The 23,994-nt window shown below is 46.7% G+C and overlaps 1 protein-coding gene across 3 annotated transcripts in view; it reads left to right on the top strand.

The window, feature by feature from the left end:
• LOC146338667 (uncharacterized) overlaps positions 1-23,342 on the top strand; it is a 33,583-nt gene extending 10,241 nt beyond the window's left edge. The window contains exon 3 of one of the 3 annotated variants that reach the window (XM_084813373.1): positions 20,812-23,342. The gene's annotated coding sequence lies outside the window, so the exon portion shown is untranslated. Of the gene's footprint in view, positions 1-8,347; positions 8,664-9,088; positions 9,195-20,811 lie in introns of those variants that run through there. The other 2 variants (XM_084813372.1, XM_084813374.1) reach the window with 2 other exon arrangements.
• The last annotated feature ends 652 nt before the right edge of the window (positions 23,343-23,994 follow it).

Below are 23,994 nucleotides of genomic sequence, written 5' to 3'. Positions count from 1 at the left end.
CCAGGTGTACCCCTCCCTTGCTTTCTCACCACTTCTTCCATCGTTTCTCTTACCAGAAAAAAATCCGTTAAGGCGGGAAAGCACAGCGCCTTTGGATTTGTAGCGACGGGCCCTCCGCCCGGAAGCGCCCCACGAGATTCTGAGCTGCGCTTCTTACAGCCCTTCAGAGCAGACCGGCCCAGGCACCAGGCAGAATGGGAGGTGGGAACATGGGCTGCACTACTGCAGACTGCAGGTGGGGGGCATATTTTTGAATGCTCCCCTATGTGAAAAACTCCCTGCAAGTAGAAAACTAGTACAGCAAGGGGGAGGCTGGGCATGCCCCTCCCCAATGTGCTGATTATTATTTTTGCAGGATTTTGAAAAATGTGAAGGTGCATTCAATAGTGGTAACTCCCCGCACCTGCAGCCTTTCAGTGGCACAGTCCACTAACTACCACTCTTCCCCCCACCCCCCTTAAGATTTCAGCACCTCATTCTGCTGCATGTATAGACCAGGCATGTATGCAAATCCAGGCAATAGAATCCAAATGAAATCTCCGCGGAGGTGCTTGCACACAGGGTGGGTGTCAAAGGCAGCATGGTTGGGCATCTCCCGAGGGGCCCCGCCCCAGCAGGGGCCCATTGACTGGAGCCCCCAGGACTCGCTCCTCCTCCCCACCGCTGCAAACTGCTTGTTGGCCCGCCTCTTGAGCTGGCCCAGACAACAGTGGTGGCGGCGAAGAGCAGCAGCAGATGCCCCTGCCCGCCCGCTCCCCGGCTCCCTGCCTGCCGAGCAAGCCAGACGCAGCAACGACGGGGATGAGGACGAGGAGCGAGCGCAGCTGGCGACAACGGTGGCGAGGGGGGTGTCCTGCCGACATCCAAGCCTCTGGACTTTGGAGCTGAGAAAGGGTGCGAGAATTTCACTGAATTAGGCAAAGTCTTGATGATTGTTGCTGTCAAGATCTGCATCAAGCCCTCAGGATAGGGCAGGATGCACATGCATCTTAATTTTAGACACTAACAGCAAAAGTCTGCCTGGTTGGAAACTTTACTGAGAGGAATTGGGGCCTGCAGTGATGTTCCTTTGGTGAAGTCCTTGCAGAGCCAGAAGTGTGCTGAATTATGAGATGCTCCTCCTTCCCAGTGATGCCGCCATTCTCAGGCTTCCCTATAATATGAGAGGCAAACTGCGACGTGCAAGAGAGCGGTCTTCTGACAAATTGCTGCAGACTTGAGATGTGCTTCTTCAGCCCCTGTAGAGGTCTCTCCAAGATCCACAGAATGAATGCCTTCCACCCTGTCTGTTTTGGCCACTGCTGCTACCCATAGCAGCTGCAACCCCCCCAAATGTTTATTTTGCGATTTGGGCATCTCACCAACGGTCACACCCCAGGAAGTTTCCTCCTTGTATCCCAATCAGTTTGGGATGTTTCCAAATGACTGGCCATTTATGGGGAGACTGTGCGCTTCCCAAAGAACATTTACTGCAGCCGCAGCTCTTCGTTGTCTCCTTAGCCATTCCCCTGCTCAGCCGCAGAGGCGGGATTCAGCACCGAGAATGTCCCATGCCATTCTGACGACGGCACCCTGTGGGTGCACTGGAAAGGTTCGTGCCAAGGACCACAGATTTATGGCTCTTGCCGCGTCCACCAAAAATGTGAAGCAGGCAGAATATGGAATCGCTCCCTTCTTGGATCAACCCGCTGCTACGCAGTCCTCGCTGAAAGCAACTCTGAGCAGCCAGCACTGTGGTTAAGGGAGGATCCCAGATTCCTAATCCCCTTCCTAAATGCTTATCCCATCCAAGAATCAAAGATTTTGGATACACTCCATGCCTTCAGCTTCTGGCTTTTCATTAAAACGTATTTGTGCTTAAGACAAAGCACAGGACTCCTGTGGAAACACGGCACAGTTCCCAGCTGGATTAAGTAGCTGCTGGCGTTTTCTGTGTGCTGCTCCAGCCTGAGCCCAGTAATCATACATCACATCTCCATTCTCCAGTTGCTTCAAAATCTTTGGCGATTTGAGGCACTACAATTGCACCAGGCATCCATGCCTGAGGACCTGCATGCACCTGGGGCACAGACAGGCAGATGGCTTGAAGGCCCAGAATCTGGTAGCACCCAGAGAGAAAACTGGTGGTCTCTTTGAGCAAGCAGTTGCCCAGGCTAAGGGAGGACAGAACCGGGAAGCTTTGCATCCGTCTGTGGCACCTGATCTGGTATCACCTGATCCCCTGGCCCTGGAGAACTCTGGGATGTTCTGTGACTATCCCATCCCATCCCAGTTGGAATCGCCTGCCTGACCTTCCTGCCTCAGGCCAGCAGTCTCAATGGAACAGGGAACCTGATGCACAGGGCTCCCATTCCAGCTCCACAGCACTTGACAATTTGCCCCTCTCAAAACGTGGAGGCACAAGCAAGCCTGCTAAGTGGCTAGAATGTCACTAGCCCAGCTGGGCTTCCATGCTCCTGGCTGATTCTTGGAACAGGGGAATATGAGGCTGGGTGCAGATAGGGGGGAGAAAATAACTAGGGCAAGAGAGACGGCGTTCCCTCCTCTCTTGTGCATGGCTCCTCACCTGCACTCCTCTCAGACTGTTTTGTTTTAGGTGCAATCGTCCCCAACACAAATTCAGATTAAATGGGGACACTCCTGCATGCCCTTTGGGAAGCCAACATTAACCAGAGTTCTCAAATGGGACTTAAGCGCATCCAGAGGTTCATTTTAATATGATGTGACAATGGCCATGCATAATGCTGAACCCATGTAGGAGGGAGGAGGGTGCAAGGGAGGAGGGGTAATGGAAGGGGACTTGCATTACTGCAACCTGGGCATCATACCTAGCTGCCCCTGCCCTCCATTTTTACATCTGCGCTGCATTAGGTGTTGTAAGCATAGAACCTGAGCATGCTAGTTATGCTGGATTTAAGTCACATAGTGTAAGTCTGAGGTTGTATATGTGGCATTGAAGAATATGCAGTGTGTGGTATGAATTTAAAAAAGGAGATATGGTTAAAAAAATAAAAGAAAGCTAATAACCTGGGAAGAAGATGCTTAGCATGCTAGGCTAGGAAACATGGCAAAGACCCATGGATATTTTAGATGATAGAAAACCCTGGTAATGCTATACAGATGTTACATTCATCTCATTGTGGGTGTAGACAGGATGTGCTTTTTTGAGGTTATGAGTCTTATAGCCTGAAGCTGCTCAGTTCTTGTGGGTGTGGGCATCATAAAATTCCCAAGAATTGTAAAGCGAGATAGAATTTTAAAAATATAAGTGAAGACGTTAATTTCTCAGTATCTAGCAGCAGTGTAGAACCATAGGATTGGAAGGGGCCATTTAGGCCATCAGGTCCAACCCCCTGCTCCTTTTTAGAGCATCTCTGCTTGGACACCTCCAGCGACGGAGAGCCCACCACCTCCCAAGGCAGTCAGTTCCACTGTCTGGCTGCCTGGAATTTTTCCTGATGTTCAACAGGAATCTGCTTTCCTGTAACTTAAGCCTGTCATTTTGTGTCCTGCAGTCTTGGTTACAATAGAGAACAGGTTGCAGCCCTCTTCTGTGTGACAACCCATCAGATACTTGAAGCGTGCCATCATATGAGCCCTCAGTCTTCTCTTCTCAAGGGTAAACATGCTGGTTCCTTCCATCTTCCCACATAGGGCACAATCCTACGCAATCGTTTCCTGTGTTTCTAGTCCCCTGATCATCTTTGTTGCTCTTCTCTGAACTTGTTCCCATTTACCTGAATTCTTCTTGAAGTGTGGTGTCCAGAACTGGACAAAGTATTCGAGGTGAGGTCTGACCAGCACAGAGCAGACTGGAAATTTACTTTCCGTTATTTAGAAACCACCCTTAAAAGCAGCCTAAAAATAATTTTAAATAAATAAATATACCTCTATTGATGCAACCTACAACTTTTTTGCAGCCACATCACACTGCTGATTCATATTCAGCTTGTGATCGACTACAACTCCAAGATCCTTTCCACATGTACTATTACCTACCCAGGTATTCCCAATTTTATACTTGTGCATTTGATTTCTTTTTCCTAAATGAAGAAGTTTGCACTTATCTGTTGAATATCATTCCGTTCACTACTGGAACTATGATGGGCTAAAAGGGTCATTGCCCTGAACTCATCCTGGACAGAGGTGCAAAACAGACAACAAAGATCATATAATGTATCCGCAATAAATACAATGTTAAATACTTTTACAAGTTTTTGTCATCATGAAAAAAAATGAGTATGTTTCAAGATTCTTATGAGGCTTTAAGACTAAAAATAATGTTGCAGTGCATCCCTCTGCAAAGTACGAATGCACAAGTATTTATGCAGCCTTAAAGCTAGGTGACCCCTTCATGGATCACTGCCTTGTTGTGGCGAAGGGGCTTGCGTAACTCAGTGAAGCCATAAGCTATGCCGTGCAGGGCCACCCAAGATGGACAGGTCATGGTGGAGAGTTCTGACAAAATGTGGTCCACTGGAGAAGGAAATGGCAACCCACTCCAGTATTCCTGCCAAGAAAACCCCATGGAATGTATCACAAGGCTAAAAGATATGATGACGGAAGACGTCACCTTGCCGACAAAGGTTCGTATAATCAAAGCTATGGTTTTCCCAGTAGTAATGCATGGCTCTGAGACCTGGACTATAAGGAAGGCTGAGCGCCGAAGAATTGATGCTTTCGAATTGTGGTGCTGGAGAAGACTCTTAAGAGTCCCCTAGACTGCAAGGAGGTCAAATCAGTCCATCCTAAAGGAAATCAACCCTGACTGCTCATTGGAAGGACAGATACTGAAGCTGAAGCTCAAATATTTTGGCCACCTAATGCGAAGAGAAAAGTCACTGGAAAAGACCCTGATGCTGGGAAAGATCGAAGGCAAAAGGAGAAGGGGACGGCAGAGGATGAGATGGCTAGATACCATCACCGATGCAATGAATATGAACTTGAGTACACTCCGGGAGACAGTGGAGGACAGGAAGGCCTGGCGTGCTCTGGTCCATGGGGTCACGAAGAGTCAGACATGACAACGACTGAACAACAAAAGCTAGGTGATGAGTCACACCCTTCCGTACAGTTGCAAAGTCTTTATTTGAAGTGAACCACTGATATTATTGGAAAGATTGTAGTACAGTTAACATTTCCTGTGTTCGGTCATGATGAACATAGGAAGAGCTGTGCTGGATCAGACCAAATGCCTGTGTAGTCCAACGTTGTATTCCTCAGTGGCCAACCAGATGCTTCTGGGAAGCCCACAAGGAGGACATGAGGGCAATAGCAGCCTTCTGGTCATGTTCCCCAGCAACTGGTACTGAGAGGTATACTGCCTCCAAGACTGGAAGTAATATATAGCCATCTGGACTAGTAGCCATTGATAGCCTTCTCCTCCGTGAATCTGTCTAATCCCCTTTTAAAGTCATCCAAGTTGTTGCCCATCACTACATGTTGTGGTAGCAACCAGCATAGTTTAACTGTGCGCTGTGTGAAGAAGTTCTTTTTTCTGTCCTGAATCTCCCACCACTGAGCTTCATTAGATGAGTTTGGTTTCTAGTATTAGGAGAGAGGGAGACATCTTTCCCCCTCTCCACTTTCTCCACAGCATGCATAATTTTACACCTCTATCATGTTCTCCCTCACTCGTTTCTTCTTAGCTAAAGAATCCCAGACATTGTCATCTTTCCTCACAGGGGAGTCACTCCAGTCTCTTGACCATTTTTGTTGCCCTTTTCTGCACCTCCAGCTCTACAATAGCCTTTTTGAGGAGTGGTAACCAGAACTGTACACAGTATCCCAACTATGGTTTTACCCTAGATTTGTATAAGGGTATTATGATACTGGTAGTTTTTATTTTCAGTTCCTTTCCTAATGATCCCTCAACATGGAATTTGCCCATTTCTCAGCAGCTTCATATTGGGTCAACATTTTCATTGAGCTGTCCACCACAGCCCCAAGATCCCTTTCCTGGTCAGTCACCACCTGGTCAGATCCCATCAGCATATACATGAAATTAGGATTCCCCCTCCCCCAATGCACTTCACTTTATAGTTATTTACATTAAAACACATTTGCCATTTTAATGCCCATTCCCACAGTTTGGAGAGATCTTTTTGCAGGGCTTCGCCATCCCTTTTTGTTTTAACCACCATAGATAATTTGGTATCATCAGCAAATATGGTCACCTCACTACTCACCCCTAACTACAGATTTATGAACAAGTTACAAAGCCCTGGTCCCAATAGAGATCCATGGAGGAGCCCACTTCATACATCCCTTCATTGTAAGAACGGTCCTTTTATTCCTATTCAACTCTCTATTCTTTAACTAGATACTGATCCATAAGAGGACCTGTCCTTTTAGCTTTATTCTGTGACTGCTAAGCTTGCTCAGGAGTCTTTGCTGAGGGACTTTGTCAAAAGCTTTTTGAAAGTCTAAGTAAATAATGTCTCCTGTATCACCCCTATCCACATGCTTATTTATACTCTCGAGAAATCTCTGAAGGTTAATGAGACAAGGAGCTTTTCTACACAAAGCTGTTAATCGGCTGTTCATCTACTGTATCTACTTTCGGTTTCGTGGCAGAATTGAGATCTGAGCACTACATGAGGAGCGTTTCCTTTCCTGCTTTTTCGCTACGTAAGCTCTGGTGGCACTGTGGAGAGTAGCACAAATAGACAAGAGAAATCGCGCTTCCTTCACTTTCACAATTAAATGGCACATTTTGCTTGCTGTAACTCACAGAAAATGCTAGGTAGACACAAAAGTGAAACTGGAGGGTAATGATGTTGTCTAAAGAACCTGTAAAATGACTGTGAGTAGGGAATGACGAGCACACGATAAATGCCTCGGGTAGAAAAGCCCAAGGCTTGCCTTTGCATGAGCTCTTAGTTCAGCCATAACCACCCTTTTGATTACTCCACTTACGCTCAGATCCACACTCCTACCCAAACAGCCTGACATTGGATCTGATACTGGATTCAATCCCAAAGAATTTAGCACTGGACCTGGTTCGTGTATGGCTGTAGTTTTTGAATGTATACAGGCTAAATGAATTGAGTAGGAAAAAGATATTGGCCCTGTTCAGACAAGCATGGGGGGAGGGTGGTTAGGGTAACTACAGAGGGGGAATTAGCGAAACCACGACGCACATGCCCGTCACACGATCAGGACCCACGTGGTGCCACGTGGTTCCTGTAACCACCCCACCCCATAGTTACCGTAACTATTCTCCTCCGCCACCACTGGTGATCCCCGTGGCCCTCGTGCTGTGAAAACATGCACGATGGTTGCTTTATCTATCGCTATGCAATGGCGACCAGAGAGAAAGTCCATGCCAGCTAGAGTGTCACCAGAAGTACAGGACACTCCAGGCCGCCATCTCTGTGGTCGCGGTCTAGAAATCACCAGGAGCCCGTTTTAACCACCGGAGAGCCCACCACATGTAACAGTAAGCCACCCCAGTGTCCGTTAATCTTGCTGCAGCGGGGTGGCTACCCGGGGTGGTTCTTGAACCAGGGTCAGTGGGTTTTTCTCCCCCCACATGATACGCTAAGCCAACATGGTTAGTGCAAATTCCCTAACCATCGTGGCTTAGCGTTACGCATGAACAGGGCTGATGTGTTTTGGTGGACATAGAATAGAAGCAATCTGTTTCAAGCAGTGATTTCACATAGACAGAGAAAATGGCAAACACTTAAGATGCAGGTTTGTATTAAAATTCTACTACTCAAATTCTAAGGCTGGCCTTGCTTAGGGGTGTGGAAGAGCTGTGAAACAGATACTTTCCACCTGCCTATTGTATCTTTCCATCCACTGCCACTGCCTTCCCATTCAAACTCCCCCCCTCTTTTCTCCCGTCTCTCACTTGCCTCTGCAGCACTATTTCCAATGGTTATTCCAGCCCTTTAATGCCAAAGCAGGCGGCCAGGGTAGCCCAAAAAGCAGTGCAGTGGTGATGGTGTGGGTGGGCAGGGAGAGGGAGGGAGCAGGTTCACTTTGCTGTTTGGTGCTCATTTGGGGTGTGTGGGGGAGATTGCTAGTCCTACAAATTACACTTGTTTCTGGGTCTGAGCCCAAGTTTTGGAGACAAGTAATGCCATCAAAGATTAAGCACTGATCTGCAAGATGCCACATGGACAACAGGAAAATGGTTTCCCCGTTTATAACCGTGGTCTATGGCTCAGGCCCCAGAAAACATGGCTTACCTTCCTCTCTCCAAGTAGAATTATACATGGAATGGAACAATCTGAAAATAGTCTGACTGACAATCCCTTCTGAGCTATATTGATTCTCCCCTGGGGACACTACCGGATTTGATAAGTTCACATGGAAATAAATCAGTTTTTCCTAAAAGGGCAGGCATTAGTATTTGGCAGCGGCTGGTGCAGGCAAGTCAAAGCAGGCGAACGGAGCTGGCGACAAAGGTTTCCGGGCAGGCAGCGTTGCAACAGAAGAGCACTTCCTCCTGGCTCAGTGACTGCGCTCTGAAGTATTTAGCAACACAAGGCAAAAAGGGATTCAGAGAGACAAGGAAACTGTTAGTACGCTCTTCTCATCCCTGATGCATTGTAGGTCCTGTGATGGGAACTGGTGTAATGGCCACCACAGTAGACCTTTGCGTGATGTCAGAGGTTTCCTCTATAAGATGTGGAGCAGTATATAAATATTGTAAATAAATAAATAAATATTTCTCTGTGTAAGTACAATTCGTTAAGATTTTAATATGACAGTTTGGGTATGAATGATACCTACTGCGAGTCTTGTTTTTTATGGGATCAGAAATTCATGGTATTGTCACACACACACCCCACCCTCTCAGTGGTGAAAAAGTTACAAAGAGAGAAGCACAATGAGGGAGAGGGCATTTCTACATGAGGTTGTTATCTCACACCTTTACCGAGGCTTCTGCTTCCAGATTCTGTGCTGGATTAAGAACGGCTCCTTTACACATGCTTTTTTCCAGGGGGTTTCTTTCTCTGCCTTTCTATATGTTTCATTATACAACCACTAGATGGCGCTGTGGTATAGCAGAATTGAACAAGTACATAGGGCTTTATTACACATTTTCTAAATAATAGCAGACTTTCCTCATTAGGAACAAAAACTATGATAATGGCTGCAAAGAGTGGGAGATGCCCTGGAGGATGACGACGTGATATAAAGGACCTGCAAACTACCATGAGTGAGTAATCATGAGTGCACAATAACTTTTTATTAACTTTGCCAGGATGTAAGTCCTATTAAACTTACTAATGGCACAATCCTATCCAGATGTCACAAATCCCATGGCCCCCTCTATCCCATGGCACAGCCATCTGGGAGTTGGTAACCTGAGAAGCATGCCTGCCCCTATCTGAACTGGCTTGTGGAAATGCCTCCCCCCGTTCTGGCTGCTCCTCTTCTGAATCTGAGCTGCTAACTTTCTCCCTGCGCTCAGAATCAATCCTGATCAGATAGTCAGTAGCCTCCGAACTTGGAGGCTGCCAATTATCCAATGCAGGGCAGGAGGAAAGCGGAGGCTCTGCGCTCCAGCCACCCTGCATTTCTGCTGGATGGGCAGTTTTGCTCGTCTAGCAGCAGGGGAGGGAAGGAGGCTGGGGCAGCCATAGGAAACAGCGTAAGGCAGCCACCCCATTCTCCTCCCCTCCGTGTCCCCAGGAACGCCCCCCCTTTCCCCTCTCCATGCTCCATTTTCTGAGGGCAGAGAGGCAGCCAGTGCAGTTCTCTCCGGCTGGCTACAAGGGGGCAGCGGAGGGGTGGGGAGCACGGTTTCCTGGCTCCCAGATTGGAGCCCTGTCTCCAACCTCGTAGCCAGGAAACCGAACAATCCTAGGGCCCCACCCAGACACTGCCTGGGTGGGGCCATAGGTGCATGCACTTTCACGGTCCATTGGAACAAAGGGTTTCATGCTGAAGTTAATGTTCTGTTTGTACCCCACCCCTTCCCCGCAGTTCATAAACAGGCTGTACCAACATGACCATGGCATAGGCTGTAGCTCGGTGGCAGAGCCTCTGCTTTGCACACAGAAGGTCCCGAGTTCCACCCCTGGCATGACCAGGTAGGGCTGGGAAAGACTGTGTCCACATCGTCAATTTGAGGGACAGTCAACCAATTTATGCCAAGAGTGTCTGCATATTGTGGAGGGGACAGCTCCTGAGAAGCACGTCTGCATTATGCACCTCTCCTGCTGAAGAGGGTGGGGCATGTGTTGGTCTGGGGGCTTCCTTGGGTAGGCCACTTACAAGCCACTTACTTGTGGGGTGCCACAGGGTTCCATCCTCTCCCCGATGCTATTTAACATCTATGTGAAGCCGCTGGGGGCTATCATCAGGAGGTTTGGGGTGCAGTGTCATCAATATGCGGATGACACGCAGCTCTACCTCTCATTCAAATCTTCACCAAGGTTGGCCGTAGAATCCCTGTCCAAATGTCTGGAGACGGTGAGTGGCTGGATGGGGAGGAATAAGCTGAAGCTCAACCCTGACAAGACCGAGGTACTTTTGGTGGGACACAAGAGGAGGCTGGGGGATGTTGACCTGGTGTTGAATGGGGTACGGCTACCCTTGAAAGACCAGGTCCGCAGCCTGGGGGTCATTTTGGACTCCCAGCTGTCCATGGAGGCTCAGGTGTCAGCTGTGAGCCGGACAGCGCTGTATCAACTCCATCTGATACGGCGGCTGTGCCCCTTCCTTCCCGACCATCTGCTCCCATCGGTAGTACATGCCCTGGTCTCCTCTCGTTTAGACTACTGTAATGCGCTGTATGTGGGGTTACCCTTGAAGACGGTTCAGAAACTGCAGCTGGTACAGAACGCGGCGGCTCGCCTGATTAAAGGCAGCCGCCGGCGAGATCACATCACTCCAGTGCTGAAGGAGTTGCACTGGTTACCAGTTGTTTTCCGGGCCAAATTCAAGGTGTTGGTTTTGACCTTTAAAACCCTATATGGTTCCGGCCCAGCCTATCTTAAGGAGCGCCTCCAGCAGCACCAGACAGGCCGCTTAACAAGATCAGCCTCGGATGGCCTTCTCTCTGTCCCATCAGCCAGGACAGCTATGCCTTTTCTGTGGTGGCCCCCACTCTGTGGAACTCCCTCCCTAGGGAACTCCGTCATGCCTCCTCTTTAATGAGCTTCCGTTGTGCATTAAAAATGTGGTTGTTCAGGCAGGCATTTGGGGTGGGTTAGGGTATTTTAGAAAATGATTTTATTGTAGAATTTTATTGTTTTAAACTGTTGTATGTTGTACATCACCCAGAGTGGCTGGGTGACCAGCCAGATGGGCGATTAATAAATTTAATAATAAATAAATAAATAATAAATAGGCCAGCCCCTAAGCTCTTCCATCCGTCCTCTAAGGCGTTTGGAAAAGACGTGACGTTTGTCCGTTCGAAGAAAAATCAGCCCTCCTGAACTTTGGCCACCCTCCTCAGACTGCTGCAAAGTTTTGCTTTGTTTCTTGACTGCAGCAGACAACCTCTTCCTCAGAGACACCCAGTCTTTGCCTCTCGTGCCCTCTCCCACACACCTCTCTCTCTGTCATGCATGTGTGCAACATACAGAAGAACCACGAGAATTCCCACCCCCTGTGTCTTCCCTTAAGCTGCTGCATTTCCATTCACAACCAGCATTCGTCTTTTTGCTTTCAAATGATCTCCGCCCCCTACAACATATGCTGAAAGAGTATGCACGCAGAAGCCCATCTACACTGCTGGTTCAGTGCAGAGGGAGAGCGCAACAGCATCGGGGCCATTTGTGACAGACGATGTCTTCACCAAGCTGCAGCCACCCCACCCCTTCCCTCTGGAAGAGACGCATTTTCAAAAAGTCATTTAGTGAATAAATTCCTTAAACCCTCCTGTGTGTTTCCACTACAGTGTGCCCCCCACCCCACATTAAATCCCAGGCGTGCCTTGTTTCTGTGACCTGGCAGTGACTTGGTCGGGGGGGGGGACTGCCCCCTTTTCCCCCCACTTTTGGACCCAGGCTTCCTTTCCCACTTAGCACTACTTTGCAGTAGTGCTGTTTTTCCATTCACAATAGTGCAGTAGCTTGCTTTACCCATTCACAAAGGTCGCCTCTTTCCCCCCATTCAGAATAGCACAGTAGCACTGTTTCAAGCTTTCACAATAGCGGAGTAGCCTGCTTTACCCTTTCATACTTGGCTACAATCTCTTCATCCTTTTTGAATCTGCTTGGGGTTGACGTTATCCACACTGTTCTCCTTTAAGAGTGAGGGGAGAGACTCCGGGAGTTTTGTATTAACAATATTGCCAGCCAGCGGAGACCTTTCTTGAGAGGAAGAAGAGGGAGTCCGGGGCAGGTGAGACACTCCGCTGTGTGTCCCACGCCAGGTCTGCCAGTCCCCCCCCCCAAGAAAGAGCTGAAAGGAAGACTTTAGGCTGAACCTGGAGCCGGCACCATCTCTGGACACAGCAGCAGCCGCCACCAAGAGCACGACACGAGAGAGGAGGAAGCGGCAGGTGCCCTCTTTCGCTGCCCTTTTGGCGAGCGCTCTTGTCCTGCGGTTGCTTGAGGTGTGGCGATCCAGGCGAGGCACCGTCCTCTAGCCCCAGCCTCCAGCCCCCGAAGCGACTCCTGCCTTGCCCCAGCAAGCGGCTGCCTAGAAACAAAGTTCTCTGGCTTCTCCCCTTTCCTCCTGCTCTCCTCACCTTCCCGCCGCCTCTGGTGCCTTTGAATGCTACCGCAGCTGCTGCCGCCACTGCTTCACCACCGCCTCTTGCAGCTGCTGGCCTGGAAAGGCAGGCCGTGAGCAGCCTATCCAAAGCCATCTGGGCAAGAGGGGAGGGAGAGACTGAGTCGTCTGCCCAGAATAGCGCAGTAGCGCGGTTTCAAGCATTCACAATAGTGGGGTAGCCTGCTTTACTCATTCGCAAAGGTAGCCTGTTTTCCCCGTTCAGAAGAGCGCAGTAGCTCTTTTAAATCTTTCACAATTTCCCAGGGGTGGATGAGGAGGGAGAGGTGTGGGGTGAACTTGGGCTTAATTCAGTGTTTCCATCAAACATCCGTGAGCAGGAGAGCATGGAGAGGAGCTTGGAACAAGCCTCTCTCATTTGCTGAGCAGCACCTATGCAGTTGATGACGTTCAGTTCTATTCACTGGACTCTGCCCACCCAACCCCAAAGTAAGGTGGAGTAAAGTGCAGTTTGACCTGTGAAAGTGGGTTTTTAGGTACTGTGTATCAGGGGTATCATTAAGGAGGGTCCACCTGGCCACGGATCATTTTTAGCTGTGCCCTGGATCTTTTGAGCTGTCCCAATTGCCATTTTTTTACATGCTCTCTTTGACTTGCATTGGAAAACAGAAACAGCCATAACTTTTTGAGTGTGTATGATATATAAATGAAATGTGGAGACCTCATAGCCCCCACGGATCTGATTGAACCTGCCCAATTTCAGACAGTTACGTCCAGTGGCTTTTGTGCTAGTCACAGGTAAAATTTGCTATTTCCAAGAAAATCTGTCAAAGCAGAGCTATAATTTTTGTGTGCTTTCACATAAGTGCATAGAGTTTGGGGACCTGGCAGCCCCAATGCAGCTGACTGAATCTGCCAAATGTCAGAAAGTTAGACCTAGTAGCTTTTGTGCTAGCGACAGGTAAAATTTGCTTTTTCTAAGAAAATGTGTCAAAGCAAAGAGCTATAATTTTTTTGTTCTTCCATATAAGTGCATGGAATTTGGGAACCTGGCAGCCTCCATGGAGCTGATTGAACCTGCCAAATTTCAGGAAGTTAGGTGTAGTGGCTTTTGTGCTAGACACAGGTACAATTTGCTATTTTCAAGATAATGCGTCAAAGAGCTATAATTGTTTTGTGCTTCCACATTAATTCATAGAATTTGGGGACCTGGCAGCCCCTATGGCGCTGACTGAACCTGCCAAATTTCAGACAGTTAGGTCAGTGGCTTTTGTGCTATCCATGGGTAAAGTTTCCTTTTCTCAAAGACTAAAACAAAAAGTAAAAACTGTCAAGCCACACAGGGGATGAGAGATCCTAATCAGAAGGTGTTTAAGGTGACCATTAGGAGGTCACTGTCCCTGATCGCTGGTGTAGGTTTTTTCTGAGGTGCAAAAACCCTCTCTCCCCCTACTTTTCTGCTCTTACATGCCCACTGTTGGGAGCTTGCCTGCAATGAAATTTTGAAGCGGGAGAAGGAAGGGAAGAAAGAGCTCCATGTGAAATACTGGTATTTCACACAGCATCTGATTTTAGTGCCCCAAATTGGAACCTTTGGCTTCTGCAGAAGTTTAGTAGGTTCAGTACAGCAAAGGATCCAATCAGCCTCCACAACTTCTTTCTCCCCCTCCACTTTAATTTCTCCTAAATAGCTGTAGGACTCAAATTATTCCAAAGGGAGGGTTAGGACTATGTGGTGTCACGATTGAGAAACTGCTGGGGCTTTTTAAAAGGTTCTGCAGTTTTTTAAAAAAGCTAGAAAAAGCCCTCAGCCACCTCACCTCATAAAGTTCATTTAAGTACATGCAATCCTTACAAACCCTCCACAGACTCCTAAATTCCTCTGAAGTACTACCTCTCTGAAAGGAGCCACTTGGCTTAGGGAATTCTCTCTACCCCCACTCCCGCGCACATTTCCAATCACCATTCTTCTTTTCTTCTCCCCTCCCCTCCCCTCCCCTGTTTTTTCTTTCTTTCTTTCTTTCTTTCTTTCTTTCTTTCTTTCTTTCTTTCTTTCTTTCTCTGCTTTATTCCATGCAGAACATATCTTGGGGAATTCTTAAAGAGAATTCTCTTCTGCGGGCAAGAGAAGTTCTGAACTGTATTTGACTATATACAAACAGACAAGAGGGTTGGTTTTTCTCCTCCTCCTCACTAAAGCCTTTGAGAAAAGGGGGTTCACATGGTTGCAGAGAAACAAATCTGGGGCTGTTTTGTTTGTCAGTTGCCATTATCCAGCAATAGGAAGGGCTGCAGCTCAGTGGCAGAGCACATGCTTGATATGCAGACGGTCCCAGGCTCACTCCCCAGCATCTCCCGGTAGGGCTAGGAAAGAATCCTGCCTGAAACTTTGGAGAGCCGCTGCTACCAGTCAGTGTCAACAGTTCTGGGCTAGATGGAACCAGGGTCTGACTCAGTATAAGGCAGCTTCCTATGTTCCTATGAACAGAAAGCTTTAATAATTAAAAAATAGGAGGTTTTGGTTGTTTTTTAAGTGGAGGGGAGATAAATACTGCTAATTTGTACAATCCTATGGAAGCCTACTCAGAAGTCCCATTATGTTTAATGAGGCTTACCCTCAGGAAAGTGTGGATAGGATTCCAACACAAGCTACTTTTGCAGGGAGGTTTGCACCTTGATGTTCTGCATAAATAAGTCCGGAGTTGTGAGCGTGGTACTGCAAGCTTAATACAGTGCCTCCCCAATTCCGTCTAATGAATTGACCACCCTTTCAGCTCAGTCCTATGCATGTTTTGTCATTTGTGGCTTTGGGTTTTTTGTTTGTTTGTTTGTTTGTTTGTTTTGCATAAACTCTAGCTTCAGTGGTGAGGGAAAGGCATTTAGTACATGCTCAGAGTTTTCCCATAAATTAGCCCTAGTTTTGAAAACAGACTCCTGGCGAAGTCTTGGCACAAATGAAGTTATGGGGAGGAAGGTACAATGAGAGCTTGTGCGCAACAAGGAGGAGGTAGACGAGAGTTGCACAAAACAAGACATCTGTTTTTATGAGGAGTTGCTGGAGGATGGTAGGATGAGGAGGGATGGCTGCATAGAGGGGAATAGAATGGGTAGGGGGAGAATGTAAGTGCTCAGTGGTAAAAGAAAAGCATTCTACATATGCTCAGAGGCACTCTCTATTTAAGAATATAAGAAGAGTCGTGCTGCATCAGACCAAGGCCCATCTAGTCCAGCATTCTGTTCACACACTGGCCAACCAGATGCCCACGGGAAACCCACAAGCAGGACATGAGTGGAATAGCACCTTCCCACCCATGTTCCCCTGCTGCTAACATTGGTGAAATGTAAATGAGTTCTAGTCATTCTAAATTTGCATGCAGGTATATCCTTCAGAAACTTTGCAGGTTTCTTGCCTGGGGACTAGGGATGGGCGGATTCCCTACCTGCTGGTCTGGGTGGGAATCCGCCCTTGTGGGGAGGTGATCCGTCCCTCCCCCTGGAATCCATCTGGGCCGGCTCTGCTCCATGGCAATCCCACAGAGCCGGCCGCCAGGTCCGCATCGCTGGCGATACAGCCGGCCACCATTGCCGTGCTGTATCACTGGGCTAACTCCGGACGCAAATGGCGTCCACTACACCATTTGCATCCCTGTTTTTTCACACAATAAAAAAGTTATTGGCAGTTCCCTTTAAAAGAAAATGAAAATATAAACCCTGCACCTATTTTTATGACATTGGGCAGGTATAATCCCCTTGTAGGGGGCTACTATGCCTGAAATGATCACCCAGTTCTGATTAAGAGAAAAAAAGTTACAGTTTTTTTCTAATTTCCCATGGTAGTCAACAGGAAGCATAAAGATTCATTTTTCCAAACCTTGACCTTTGGTGCTGACCTGAAGTGGTCTGACAAATTGGCCAGAGCAGAAGCGGGATGTTTTCCAAAATGCTGAATCGGGGTCTCAGTTGAAGTGGGGTGGGGGGGTCAGTGCATACTTCTTGTGTATGTATGTATGTATGTATGTACGTAAACTATACACACGCAAGCACACGCGCGCACACACGCACACACACATATTAGAGGAGCGCTTAGACTTGGATATATATTATATATATATATGCAAATTTGTGTTATGGGCCTGTGCCCCGGATCTTTTAAGACCCTAGCAACGCCCCTGTTGTATACTCCACTTGTCCTGCTTCGTGTGCCGCTGACAGACCAAAGCGATTTCATGCAAATCCAGGTATAACCCCAACGCGCTCCTCATACTGTTTCCATGTAGGTTGGGCACCTTTCCCCACCTCTTCCTCTCTGTCCCTCTGCAGCAAACGCAAAGCCAGAGGCATCCCCAGTTATTGTCCACGCATGCAGCTCGCAGCTCGCAGCTGCCCTCTTGTTTTCCCACAATAGTACTGGCAAACCGTCAGCTTTGGCTCAGTAGCAGGCGGTGCATCAGGGACCAGAGCTCGGCTGCAGCATCTTTCTCCTAGCCTGCAGCACTTGGTTCTCCTGACTGAGAGCCACTGTCACCTTTTTGGCACCAGGCAAAGATGTACTTATTTCCCCTGGAATTTGGACATTAGTTATGGTCCAGTTGTTGTGGGCTGCTTTTGTGATCAGGGGTAGATTTCGTGTCTTTATGGAAGAGCACTTTTCATATTCTACATGCAACGGGAACAGTGGCCTATTCTTCCCCTGTTTACCCCTGCCTCCACTCTTTCCTCTTCCTCTGTTGTCTCACCTGGGTTGAATTTTAGCTTGTAAGCGCCCCAGGGCAGGGACCTGTCCTGTGCATTAACTTTGTAATGCACCATACACATTGAAAGCATAAAAGTTCTAGTAGCTTCATTTATTAGGGATCAATCCTATGGATGCTGGCAGGGGAATTCTGGGAGCTGTATGACTTGTTCCTTTCTAAACATGCATAGGATTATGCCCTTATTCATTTATTTATAATACTTATTTACTGCTAAATATTTTTCCATTTTTTATTGTGAGCTTTAACAAAACAAAACAAAACTAAAACATAACAAAACCAAATAAAGAACAAAATTAAAAAATACAACAACATATTCTAAAATCCTCAGATTCAAATATTACAGTATTCGAGAAGAAAAAAAAAGGGAAAAAATAGGTTACACATGCACTTCTGTAAAAGGAGACCAAATATTCAGATATAAGTCCATCTGCGAGTTACGCCTATATACCACTCTGTCAAATGTTGCTAGTGTTGTTAAGTCTTCAGTCCATTGTGTTATAGGCAGTGGGCTTTTATCCTTCCAATATCATAATATCAGTCTTTTAGGAACCAAAAGGGTGCAAAAAATCTATTTACGCTGACCATGTCATTCCAAGAAGCAGGTAAGTAATTTAAAAGAACATGTACATCAGTAAATATTAAAGAGCTTTCCAACACAAAGTTTATCCATCTAATAACTTCCTCCCAAAAGGAGGCAGCTGTTGGGTATTTCCAAAACATATGAATAAGAGAAGCATTGACGGAATTACACCTCCAATAATTTTACAAGCCTTTATTAAAAGGATGTTGTGGTGTCCAATAGACCCGAAACAGAAGTTTTTGCTGAATAAGGCGTAACCGAAGATCCATTGAAATGTCTGATACAGACACCAAGACGGCAGTCCATTGATTAAACAAAATAGGAAGTTCCAATTCCCCTTTCCATTCCTGCTGTAAACCACTTGTATCATATTTATTAATTGATGATAAACGTTTGTAAACATGAATGTAGGTCGATATATCTGATCAGCTTCAATGAGTATTTCCAATAACAAAGGAGACTTTGAAGCAGTAAAAGTAGCAGGACCGAATCTAGATACCAACAAATGTTTCAACTGCAAGTACTGCCATGCCGCTGTAGCAGGCAAATCAAATTGATCTCGCAAAGTTGAAAATAACAAAACCTCATCATCAACCCCCACTAACTGATCCAGGGTAAAGATCATTTTATCTGTCCAAGTCCGCCATAAAAACATTTTCTTACCAATTCTTAAATCTGGATTTCCCCATAAAGTCAGTTTAGCATGGGAAAATGGATCAGACTGTAAGTGACTTGACATTATAGGCCAAACTTCTCTAACTGCCCAAATTGTGGGAGGAGCTCTGTCAGCCTTGATAGGCTGAGAACCTAATGCCATCCACTTAAAAAGAGGCTTCAGACAAGTAGATTCCAACACTGACCAAGGTGGCAAATCTAATCTGAGTAGAAAAGACCAAAATTTAGTAGAGGTCAGCAAATAGGCTCGATGGTACATAGTTAGATCCGGAAACCCGAACCCGCCTTCATTAATTGGAAGTTGCATCCTTCTTAAAAATATACTTGGCGGAGAGGAACCCAAAAGAATTTACGAAACAAAGCATTAAGGTTTTGGAAATATTTGCCAGGTATAAGTATAGGGATCCCATGTATGACATAAATAATTCAAAGTATGATACTCATCTTAAGTGTATTCACCTTACCCCATAAAATCAACTTTAAAGTTGCCCATCTATCTATATCTCGTGAAATATCATTAATCAACTTGTTTAAATTTCACCTAATTATTTGAGATATAAATCTAGGAATAATTATTCCCAAGTAAGTCATAGACTCTGGGCACCGTCGAAAATGCCAATTGGCTAATACAGTAGAGTATACCCTATCTCCAATCGGCATTATTTCCGACTTTGACCAATTAATTGAATAGCTGAACAATTCACCAAAGGTATTAATCAGTTTCATCAAAGCTGGAACCGACAACTGGAGTCTCGAGATAAACAGCAAAATATCATCAGCATAAAGGCTAATTTTAAATTCTAAACCAAAATGAACAAACCCGTAAATACTATTATTTTGTCTAATAGCACACACCAGGGGTTCCAAAAAATTGAATATCAATGGGGAAAGTGGGCAACCTTGTCTGGTACCCCACCCAAGAAAAAGAAAAGCTGAGAATAAACCGTTAGTTGTTACTCTCGCTCTAGGAGCTGAGTATAAAATTTTAACGCATTTCAAAAATTCTATAGGAAAACCAAAATTAGTCAGTGTAACAGACATAAATTTCCAATGAATTTTGTCAAAGGCCTTTTGCACATCCAAGGAAATGATGGCCACCTGGTCAGTTCTGCTTAATATCATAAAATCTCAAAAGCAGTTGACATATAAACACCATAAATGCATTACAGTAGTCTATTAATTCATTCATTCATTTCTGTATTGAGCCTCACCATAACAGAAGTTCCCTGGGCAGCTCATGAACAAATATAACATTAAAATACAGCACAGAACAATTAAAAACACTGAAATGTAAACTGATAAGTCAGGTTAAAATGGTATTTAAAAGGCCTGGGTGAATAAAAAGTTCTTCAAAGCTAAAAGGCTAGGAAGCTAAAATGCTAAAATGCCTGGGAGAATAAAAAGGTCTTCACCTGGCACCAGAAGTGCTACAACGTAGGTGCCAGGCGAACCTCTCTAGGGAGCTCATTCCAAATACCGTAAAGATGGCACCAGGTGTTCCCCTCTGGGGAGGTTGTTCCAGAACTGGTGTGCCACCACCAAAAACGTCCTCTTCCTAGTGGATACCCACCTCACCTCATTTGTTAGGGGCCCTCGGATCAGGACCTCTTCAGATTTTAAGGCTGGGTAGGTACGTATGGAGAAAGGCGGCCCTTCTTTTCAGTACATCCCAAGCCATTGAAGGCTTTAAAGTTTTAAACCAGCACTTCAATGAACAGGCATAATGTGGTTAATAATCTTGGATAAACTGAACCATTTTCTGGATAAACTGCACCATTTTTAATGGCACCCCATGTACAGTGCTGGCAAAGCTCCAAGTGGGAAGTTACCAGGGCATGTGGCCTACCTGCTCCATGCAGCTTGCACATCAAAGCTGATGAAGTGCACATTGAGTCACAGAGGTCACTTGAACCTCTAAGGGCAATGATGGATCTGAACACCACACAGCTGGCTAGACTAATAATGGTTGCTGTTATTATGAGTACTTTAGCAGGCATTGGGGCTCTCTTAATAGAGAGTGCTTCAGCATGAGGCTTTTATAGTGCCATGGTCCTGCTTCATTCATGGAATTTTACGGGGAGTGCTAATGACATCGCCTTCGACCCATAACCCTTGCATGTTTTCCCACCACTTCTTCCTTTTTTTCCTTTACCACAGAAAATCTGTAAAAGAAAAAAAAAAGGAATTGTTGCTCAGCGCCTTCTGATTGCTAGCGCTAGGAGGCCCTTTAGTTGTACCGGATGGGGCAACTGGGCACTCTTTTCCCACATGTGTCCCCGTGCCAAAAGCTTGATAATGCAGCGGCCCGCTATGTGCAGAAGAAATGGATGCAAATGGTCATCGAAGTCAAGGGAAGGTCTTGGCACCACCACAATGGCCCTGCAGGCAACCTTGAGACAGCCCAGAGCTTGCAGGCCACAGCTGACATTAATCTAGGCTGGATTGCGCATGAGTCAGCAGGGAAAGAGCAGCCTGCAAGAGGCTTTGGGATAACACTTTAATTTCCTTCGGTAACAGATGAAGGGTTTGGGCACACATCCCTGCATTTATCTGGGAAGAAAGAGTTGTGCACATCCTGGTTTTGGTGTTTGTGGGGTGCGCATGCGTGTGCAGCTGATATCCTATTCCTAACCAGGATCAAGAATTTCCCAAGGTGCCCCTGTGAACTTTTGGCTTCTGTCTGTGGTATCTCCCATTCAGTTTCCTTTGAACAATGTTTTTACCCGGCACCAATGCCTGCGCGCCCACCCAGAAGAAGGAGTCAAGACAATGGTGTGGAGTAGGCTAGGGCCACATTTTATTTAACTATTGACATGAAAACTGGTCTGCAGTGAGGTCGACAAACTGTGTGGAAATGGGGTACGGCAGGTGTCCCTGTGCTTGTTGCAGCTCAAAGCACACAAGGCAAGGAAAGGACTGAGTGAAATGTTCATATATCTATCCGCTGTGAAGCAGGTTAGCATTCTTACCCATTCCAATTCAGCATCGTTACTGGAATGAGAAACCACTGACATAATCCAATGTACTTTACCGCACTCTGGTTTGGTGCTCCCCCAGGGCTGGCAGCCTTTCATTCTCCGTTTATTATTTCTTTCCCATAATGCAGAACCCCAAATGCTAGGCCGCAAGCAAGCTCCAAAAGATCAAGAAGACTGATGGTGCTTCTTTAGTTTCATAGAATTTAGAATACACATGATATAATTGATGTTTTATATCTATGGCTTCAAAATAAAAATTGTTATGTGGTTGGGGCAAGTTTAAATGACCTTTCAGGGAACTCTTACAGCTCGGTGGTTCTGACTGTAGAAGGATTCATGATTTTCCTGGGAAGCCCTTCCCTGCTACAGAATGGGAGATGGCCAGACCTGCCCAGAGGTGCCTCTAAGAGTTACCTGAATGGAAGATGAGCCACTGTTTTGTCATACTAGGTCAAGGGGAGGGGGAACACGTAGCCTGTTGTTTAAGCAGCCTGTGCTGGACCTGGGTTTGAAGGGAGGCAGAGAGCTGGCTTGGCTCCCTGCAGGGAATCCTGTGGTGCTATGGGTTCCCCTAGAGCCTCTCTCTTGGGTCTTGCTTCCTTCTATTTGCTTGTGGGTGATTTTAGCCTCCTTCCTCTTTCACATTTGCAGTGCAAAGCAAATGCATGCAGAGCACCTCTGCAAAATGCCATTAAGACTCTCCCTCTATAGCCTTGAAGGGATCTTGGTCAGCCATCAGAGCTCTCTGCTGCCAGCAGCTGCACAAAACTGTCGCGTGCCAAGAGCGTGGGAGTGAAAGGCCAGCAAGAGGCCCTGGTCTTCTCTGGCGTCGGGGCCTTTTCAGGTTCCTCTTCAGCCATCCGCACTCCGGGTGCAGACCGGAGGGGCGGGGCTGGCTGTGCAGGCCCACTCCTGCATCAACATGGGAGCGCCCTACATGCAAGTAATGCGTGAATAGGGCCGCTGTTTAATATGAAAGACAGCCAGGTCCTGAACAAAGGGATGAATGAATTGCAGCTGCTTCCTCCACTGAAGTGAATGGGGCTGCCCTGGTAGAGGGGAGAGCCCCATAGGTCTATTAGGGTTGTGCTGCCTAGAGCAGCAACCTCTCTGCCTAAATCATGTCATTGGACTGGGGTGATCTATTTTTTCAGTCTTGGCTTCAGCACACTGTGATCCTTTCTTTCTTTCTTTCTTTCTTTCTTTCTTTCTTTCTTTCTTTCTTTCTTTCTTCACTGCTGCTGGTTAACGTTTGACTTGTCAAAGAATATCTTGGGAGCATCTGCCATTTCCTATTGCACAGGGAAAGGGTTGGCTTCAATTGAAAAATTGAAAGGGGAATGTTATTAGAATGGCACTGACCTCCACTTGTCAGCATGGTAGTCAAGGGGACAAAACTGCAGGACTTCTGAAGTATATTTTGACCTGTGAAATACATTCAGTATAATATGTTGTTTTATTATTTTTGCATTGTTATAAAGTCAGTTTATGCTTCGTGTACCTTTAAGAGCAGCCCCTAGCAGGGGAGAGGTGGGCCCAGAAAACCAGGAGGGCCCTGGAAGTACGAAGGCCGGTGTGTGCTGGAGTGGAGCTTCAAGAAGGAAGGCCTAGTTTGTGTTCCAGAAGACTACTGTAAATAAAGCATCTGTTGTGTTCCTAAGCTGGATCGCTGTCCTCTCTGGAAAATACTCTGCCCAGCTAAGCTGCTGGAGTAGGCCAAAAGGCTGCATGACACTACTGTGGCACAATTATGTGCCTGTCCTCCTGAGCCATTACTTGCATCCCGCTCCAGTGAGTGGACTTCAGGGTTCTAGTGAAAAACAAAGTAGATCCTGCAAGTCTAAAGTCTGCCCACCCCTGAGTTACAGTGTCCTGGGAGTTTGAAATGTCCCCCACTGTTTTTTTTTTAATATTGCCGTTTCTGATGTTAGATTTGTGCCTGTTTCTTCTTTTGCATAGAGACAGGCCTGTTTGTCTGATGTAGAATTCAGAAAATGCTGTTTCTTTCTCCAACTTTGGTTCAAATTAAGCTTTGGCAAGAGCCTCCCATCTATCCCTCCACAGAAGAGTTGGTGTTCAGGTTCCCTGCAGTTCTCGTTCTGAGCCACGGCTTCACAATCTCAGTGCGCACAGCAGTTGAAGTGTGTGACAGATCTATGTACCGAGCCAGGGACAGGAAGTGTGGCTTCACTCCCACTTGGAAAAACAATTCACCGTCGGGCAGGCAGGAGCTCCGCGTCTTGTCCAATGTAGGTCAAAGTGTGTGCTTGGCCTACAGAGCGACAGCAGGATCCCGTGGACGTCTTTCCTTTCCCCATTCCCAGGCATTCCCATTTATATCCCCAGCGACGGAAACAGAGAT

Source organism: Heloderma suspectum, chromosome 9 (genome assembly GCF_057233095.1).
Source record: "Heloderma suspectum isolate Gila_16-S chromosome 9, 16-S_ref, whole genome shotgun sequence".
Classification (NCBI taxonomy): domain Eukaryota; kingdom Metazoa; phylum Chordata; class Lepidosauria; order Squamata; family Helodermatidae; genus Heloderma; species Heloderma suspectum.
Note: the sequence above shows the minus strand (reverse complement) of the source record. Positions and strands in the feature narration are given on the sequence as shown.